This window comes from Callospermophilus lateralis, chromosome 10 (assembly GCF_048772815.1).
Source record: "Callospermophilus lateralis isolate mCalLat2 chromosome 10, mCalLat2.hap1, whole genome shotgun sequence".
Lineage (NCBI taxonomy): Eukaryota > Metazoa > Chordata > Mammalia > Rodentia > Sciuridae > Callospermophilus > Callospermophilus lateralis.
Window position 1 is genome coordinate 54,189,847 of NC_135314.1, and position 7,954 is coordinate 54,197,800.

The following is a 7,954-nucleotide window of genomic DNA, read 5'->3' on the forward strand; positions in this document are numbered from 1 at the left end:
TCTGATTCTGGAACGTTGGAAGTCTGGTGTGGGCTGAGTTAGGAGGTGACATAAGAAAGACTGGTTGCTGGTTCATACTTTCAGGACTGCTTGACATTCTTGTTGCTCATACTTTTCCAGGTAAGACCAGGAAAGAGTCAGGGATCCAGATGTTTTGGAGTCCTCCATTCCTTCCTGGTCATATTGTCCTATGCCCAGCCATGGTAGACTTTGGCATTGATGTAATATGGTGACATTAGCAGAAGCTGGTCGTAGAGTACGGTGAGCATGTCTCCCTTGATATCTAAACTGAAGACAGGAAAATTGCAATAGGCTTTTCCTGGCTTAGGAGATAAGATTGAGACCTTCCATTTGAGATCCTATGCTAATTATGTGACATTAGTCTACATTCAGTTTTCCTAGGTTCCTGGTTAAACTTTTATAAAGTAAAAGTAGTAGGTTGAAAATTCCATGTAAAAATAATAGAAAGGAGAAATATTTGCAACTCTTATATAGAGAACTCTTACAACTCAAAACCAAGAGAATCAATTCAGTTTAAAAATGGGCAAACCATTGGAACACATGCAGAACAAAAGAAGAGAGTTGAGAGTCTCCTAAGCATGTGAAAAGATGCTCAAATACTTTGCCATCAGGAGATAGAAATTAAAACCAGAGTGAGATGCCAGTACAAACACGTAGAGTGGCTAACGACACAAAGTGTTGGCAAGGACTAGAAACAACGGGAAATCTCACATATTGCTGATGAAAATGTAAAGGGTACAACAAACTAGGAAAATAGTTGAAAGTTGATGAAAAAGTTAAACACAAACCTATAATATGATGTAGCTATTCCACTCAAAATATTTACCCAAGAGAAATGAACGCATATGCCCACATAAAATCTTATACACGAACACTCATAACCCTTTTATTGATCAACGTAGAAAACTAGAAACTACCCAAATGTCTATCAACAGAGGAATTGATAAATAAACTATAGTACATTCCATACAATGGAATACTATTCAGAAATAAGAAACTACCACATGGATGAATCTCAAAATGATTACATTGAGAAAAAGAAGCCAGACTAACAAAATCAAGCCAAACCAAACCCAGAACAACGGTATGGTTCTATTTATATAAAATTCTAGAAAATACAAACTAATCTACAGAGACTAAGTGAATAAGCGGTTGCCTGGGGATGGGGTTGGGAAAGGGATAGACTGCAAAGGGGCAAGAAGACACCTTCAGATGTGATGGGAATGCATCTTGGTTGTGAGGTAGTTTCACATCTGTGTATATCAACCCAACAAAACCCATTGTACTGTATACTTTAACCAGGTAGTCTATGATTATAAATGATATCTTAATAAGTTAGTTTATAAAGAAAATAAATAAATAATAATAATAATAATAATAATAATAATAACAGGTCTTTGGTGTGGCGCACTCCTATAATCTCAGGTATTTGGGAAGCTAAGGAAGGAGGATTTTAAGTTCAAAGAAAGCCTGGGTAACTTAGTGAGACCCTGTTTCAGAATAAAATTTTTTAAATAAATAAAGGCTGGAGAGGTAGCATCCCTAGGTTCAGTGGTAGAGCACCCCAGTAACATCAACATAGGCATCAGTTTAAATCCTGGTGCCAGAAGTCACTCATGTTGAGAATGTTTGATGTCACATCATGGGCCTTAAAAGAACAAAAATATTTAAAGGGACCTTTCAGCCATAAGAGAACAAAACCCAATCTGTTTTTTTTAATATTTATTTTTATGTTTTAGGTGAATACAACATCTTTATTTTATTTTTATGTGATACAGAGGATCGAACTCAGTGCCTTGCGCATGCCAGGCCAGCACGCTACCACTTGAGCCATATGCCCAGCCCCCAATCCGATTTTTAAGCAAATATTTTTGGTTATAAATGGACACAATAATTTTATTTATTTATTTTTAAATGTGGTACTGAGGATCGAACTCAGTGCTTCACATGTGTTAGGCAAGTGCTCTACCCTGAGCCACAACCCCAGCCATCCAATCCTGTTTTTAAATGGAGACTTTTGGGACAATAAGGAGCTAACCTGCTGGGCAGTAATCTAATTTTTAAAATCTAAAGTCAAGAGTTAAAACTCAAACTGGAATCCACAAGGTGTTTTTAGTTTCTATTCCTTTGGCTCTGGCTGGGGCTAGGCATTGGGAGTGTTGGGGCCTCTTAAGGACAGAGGACTGGATTTAAAAGACTCTAAGGCAAGTGAAAAAGCTGGTTCCTGAAACACAGTAAGAGGCCAGGGGCTGAGGAAGAAGGGGACGGGTGAGGGAACCAGGGGTGGGGTGCTTGGCCACAAAACCCCACCACAGGAGTGGAGAGGTCAAACGGTCTGTCCCAGTTCTCCTCCTTGATGGCACTGTATTTCCCCTTCCTTGGCTGTCACCCACAAGCCTTCAGTAAAATGAGATTAAATGCTGCAATTTGATGTGAACAGCATTTGGGAACATGGTTTGGGGTCTGTGTCCAGGCAGATAAACAACATGGAGAGCCATGGAAGCTTGGAGATGTAATTATAAAGTTGCAAAAAACTGATCATTAGAGAGGCATAGTGCCAGTGGTCCAAAGTGAAAGGGGACAAAAGCCAAGTGACATTTTGAAGAAGTTTCTCAGAGATTCTCAGGACTACCCCTGGAGAAAATCTCAAGATGACTGAGAAAGGTGTGTGACCTGCAGGGCACATAGTAAGCTCACTGGATGCTTTCTGTTATGCCTGCCCTCATATCCAATTTTTAAACTTTGGTTTTGTGTTTACTCTTCTTTTTGGAACACAATGGGAGTGACTATGTTATTGAGTGTTAAAGAATGGTGTCCTACAAGATAACAAATAACCCAATCAACAAATGGGCCAAGGACCTGAACAGACACTTCTCAGAGGAGGACATACAATCAATCAACAAGTACATGAAAAAATGCTCACCATCTCTAGCAGTCAGAGAAATGCAAATCAAAACCACCCTAAGATACCATCTCACTCCAGTAAGATTGGCAGCCATTATGAAATCAAACAACAACAAGTGCTGGCGAGGATGTGGGGAAAAGGGTACACTTGTTCATTGTTGGTGGTACTGCAAATTGGTGCAGCCAATCTGGAAAGCAGTATGGAGATTTCTTGGAAAGCTGGGAATGGAACCACCATTTGACCCAGCTATTCCCCTTCTCGGTCTATTCCCTAAAGACCTAAAAAAGAGCATGCTACAGGGACACTGCTACATCGATGTTCATAGCAGCACAATTCACAATAGCAAGACTGTGGAACCAACCTAGATGCCCTTCAATAGACGAATGGATAAAAAAAAATGTGGCATTTATACACAATGGAGTATTACTCTGCATTAAAAAATGACAAAATCATAGAATTTGGAGGGAAATGGATGGCATTAGAGCAGATTATGCTAAGTGAAGCCAGCCAATCCCTAAAAAACAAATGCCAAATGTCTTCTTTGATATAAGGAGAGTAACTAAGAACAGAGTAGGGACGAAGAGCAAGAGAAGAAGATTAACTTTAAACAGGGATGAGAGGTGGGAGGGAAAGGGAGGGAGAAGGGAAATTGCATGGAAATGGAAGGAGACTCTCAGGGTTATACAAAATTACATACAAGAGGAAGCTAGGGGAAAGGGAAAAATAATACAAGGGGGAGATATGAACTACAGTAGAGGGGGTAGAGAGAGAAGAGGGGAGGGGAGGGGAGGGGAGGGGGGAAAGTAAAGGATAGGAAAGGCAGCAGAATACAACAGACACTAGTATGGCAATATATAAATCAATGGAAGTGTGACTGATGTGATTCTGCAATCTGTATATGGGGTAAAAATGGGAGTTCATAACCCACTTGAATCAAAGTGTGAAATATGATATATCAAGAACTATGTAATGTTTTGAACAACCAACAATTAAAAAAAAAAAAAAAAAAAAAAAGAATGGTGTCCTTGCCTGGTGCAATGGCACATACCTATAATCCCAGTGACACAGGAGGCTGCGGCAGGAGGATGGCAGGTTTGAGGATAGCCTCAGCAATTTAGTGAGTCCCTAAACAATTTTGCGAGACCCTATCTCAAAATAAAATATGAAAAGGACTGAGGATGTGGCTCAGTGACTGAGTGCCCCTGGGTTCAATCCGAAAAGGTGGTAGTGTAGGGATATTTGGGAATATAAAGAATTTAAGCAAATTCACCTACCATGGACCTTTTAACAACTTTGAAATAGATTTTGAAATATCCTGACTTATTTTGGACTCTGACTTAGAAAAGTAATCCATGAGGCTAGGTTCCCCCAGTGTATCTCAAAAGCTGGGAAGAGCCCTGTGATATATGACCGAATCCTGCCGGCCAATAGCCTCTGACGTCAGTTAATGACTGGACTTTGCACCTGAAAGAGAGTTAAAACCCAAGGTAGTTCAGGAGAGGAATCATTTCCTCCTTGATTACCAGGCAAGAGCAGCTAAAATGAAAGCCTCCACGTCTCTGGCTTTTCTCGCTCTCCTTTTCATCAGCTCGGGTAAGAATTTTTTTTTTTTTTTAATTTTAATTCTTCCAACATGTTTGTCATCATGGGATAGAATCCAGTAGGTTTTCCTGTCTGACTCAGCTCAAAGATGCAGGCATTTTAGTCTACAAGAGGCAAGACAGAGAGAGCTGCAGCAAACTGTCTATGAACTAGGACTTTGAGGATCAGAGACTTGTCTGAGACTAAATAAGAATGACTCGGTCGTCTTCCTGGGCCCAGTGGTCTGCCGTAGCATTCTGGATCTGTCCTCTGAATATAAGAGGAACAGCCACAGGAAAAAGCCCTCCTTTCACCAAGGTCTTTGTGTGTACTAAACCGCAAGGAGCAATTGCAACATTGATTAGACTGCAGATAGGTGCTTCTCTTCTGAGTTTGGAAGGGCTCCCTGGGGGCCAGTGGCAGGGAAGGCCACCTGTGTGTCTGAGAGGTGAGGGTTTAACAGCCTGAGTTTGCTTGCAGAAAGAGATGTCGTGTTGATACGTCAGAAAGATGAAAAGAAATCGAATCTGCTTTAGAGAACTGGAGCGGCAATGTCAGGATTTGATTTTTTTTAAGATGTTCCCCCTGCTAATAGGAGGAAGGTGGGGAAAACTATTCTCAGAAGAGGGGCAGGCCTCACCAGATCTGCCTGTCAACCCTGGAGACAGCTGTCATAACCAAACCTTCAGGTCCAGTAAGAACTGGTGAGGTCTGTATGAGTTTCGTGAGCCACTGCTAAAGGAGGCTTGCCATACTATGTAAAATATAAGAAAGGATGGGTGGATAGGACGGGAAATTTGGCTGAGAGGGGTGGGGAAATGGCTAGAGATCAGAGAATCAGGAGTTACTCATTCTCAAGGTCCCTTCTGGAGCAGGGTAGGGTGGGGTGGGGAAAACATGGAGAAGACTTTTCTTGGCTCACAGAGCCCTGGGGAAGGGCTCAGAGCTCAGCGGATTGTGTGCTCCAGAGTGAGGGCGGTTATCCAAACACCATGAGCTGCTAATGAGCTCTGGGGTGCCTGAGCTTCAGATCCTCCCTATGGAGTAACAGAGGAGATCTCCCTGTCCTGAAGAGTGACTGGGGCAGGTAAATGAGAAAGGTGTGTGACCTGTAGGGCACATAGTAGGCTCACTGGATGCTTTCTGTTATGCCTGCCCTCATATCCAATTTTTAAACTTTGGTTTTGTTTTTGCTTTTCTTTTTTTAAGTTATACAAGTAATGCAGACCCATGTAACAAATTCAGACAATACAGATGTGTATGAAATAAAAAGTGAACATCTGACCTGCCCTTCTATCTATCTGTCCCGATTCTAGAAACTCAAACCCAGAAGACTACTATTGATAGTTTTGGTGATTACAATGGTTTGTTTCTTGTGGGGAGGAAAAGGGGCAAAAAGCTTCTTTTTCTAGGAAATATTAAGGATTTGGCAGATGTGGAAGGAATTATTATTTCAAACATGAGTTCCATCTCAGAATCCTAACAACCAAGGGCAGGAAGTGCCTCTTGCACTTTCCCATTCTCCCCAGCCCCAGTTCCTTGCAAAGACTTTTCCCGCAGTAACCCCTTCATAAGAATGTACCGTAAAGAAGAATAGATGTGTAGAGAATATTCAAAGTCCCTTTACAGGCAAAACTTTCCAGGTTGTTTTTGCTTTCTTCGAGCGATAAGGGCTGCTTTATTTCACAGCATCTGATTAGTAACTTTGGGAACCAACATTTCTTAATATTGAAGGATTTAGGGGCTGGAGTTGTGAGCTCAGTGGTAGAGTACTCGCCTAGCACAGGCAAGGCCCTGGGTTTGATCCTCAGGGTCACATAAACATAAACAAAATAAAGGTATTATGTCCAACTACAACTAAAAAATAAAAATAAAATATTGAAGGATTTAGATTTGTAAGAAAGGCATTTTATTGTGAACTTCAGTGAGCTTAGAATAGAAAAGTGGATTTTCCCTGGATGGTGGTGGTTGTGAAATGTTCTCTAGGAAGAGCCAGGTCAGGGCATACTTTTTCTTTTCTTTTCTTTTCTTTTCCAAGATGTTAAGATTTTATTTACAAAGCTTTTTTGTTGTACAGAAAGTAAAAATGCTGTTACAATCTCGGTGTAACTGGTAGCCACGGACGGTTGACTCACCAATCACAGCTATCCATGCTACAGCAAGAATCTTACACAAAAAACCTAACAATGCTTACAATTTTGTTGGGGCAAAGTCCCCAAGCTTGGTGATGGATTAGCAAGAGGGACTGAAAGGAGGAAGGCGGAATGTCACAGGAACTATTCTTTGGCTCTTTGGGTGGGTGGGCGTCCTGGGGTTTGTATCACAGCTACCTTTTTTTTTAAACAGCTGTCAAATCCATGAGCAGTCCAACCAATACTGAACAGTTCTGTTTTTGCAGTTTATCTGGGGTCTTAATCATATCCTCATCATCTGTTTCTCTCTTCCTCTTTTCACCTTTCCCACTTTTTTCCTCCTCTTCTTCATCTTCATCTACTTCTCTATCGTACCCAAATTCTTCTTCCTCCCCGCTGACTTCATTTTAATTGTCTTCCCCTTTACATGTTCATCTTCTTCATCAAACTCTTCCTCCTCACCATCCTCATCTTCTCCTTCTTCATCCTCCCCGTCTTCATCCACACCATCCACCTCGGCATCTGAGTGGGGGGAGTCTTCTCCATCATAGCGTCCAGGTAGGTCAGCTGGGGCAGGAGCCTGAACACACTCTCTGTGAAGATGAGTGGCTTCACAGTTCAACAGATCCAGGCTCTTCAGACAATCCAACTGTTTCCAAGGTTCCAAGGTGCTGATGTCTTTCAGTTTATTTCCACTTCAGTTTAGATGTGTGACATTTGGAACTTTTTCTGCTAACATATCCAGACCTCCATAGATTCTATTGTCACTGAGCTCAAGCTTTTTCAATTTAGGTAGCTTGGGGAGATTTGAAACTGAAATCAAGCCCACATTTATTCAACTGAGGAACTCCAAGTTCACAAATTCAGCAGTTAAGCCCTCAATTTTTTCATCATTTGATTTGCAATTGTCCAAGACAAGTTCCTGAACAGGTTTCTTCAGCTCCAGGTGGATCCTCCTTTTCAAGTCCATGTTCCCCTCATTCCCTCTCTTCAAACTTAACTTTCCGTGGCCCGGACAGAGCCGGCAGAGGCGCCAGGCCTGCGCGGCTAGGGCCGTCAGAGGGGGTTGTAACAGCGCCACCTTGTGGCATCTTCTATTATCTTCACTGAGAATTGTCAAAAATATTAAAACCCAGGTTGACAGCTTTGCGTTATAGGCTTAAAAGATATTACTTCTTGGATACTTCTCATTTTTTTTAACAATTTTTTTAAAGAGAGAGAGAGAGAAACAGAGAGAATTTTTTGATATTTATTTTTTAGTTATCGGCGGACACAACATCTTTCTTTGTACGTGGTGCTGAGAATCGAACCCGGG

The 7,954-nt window shown here is 41.4% G+C and overlaps 1 pseudogene; it reads right to left on the reverse strand.

Moving 5' to 3' along the window:
* Positions 1-6,845: 6,845 nt before the first annotated feature.
* On the reverse strand, positions 6,846-7,609 carry LOC143407828 (acidic leucine-rich nuclear phosphoprotein 32 family member B pseudogene; annotated as a pseudogene).
* Between the last annotated feature and the right edge of the window lie 345 nt (positions 7,610-7,954).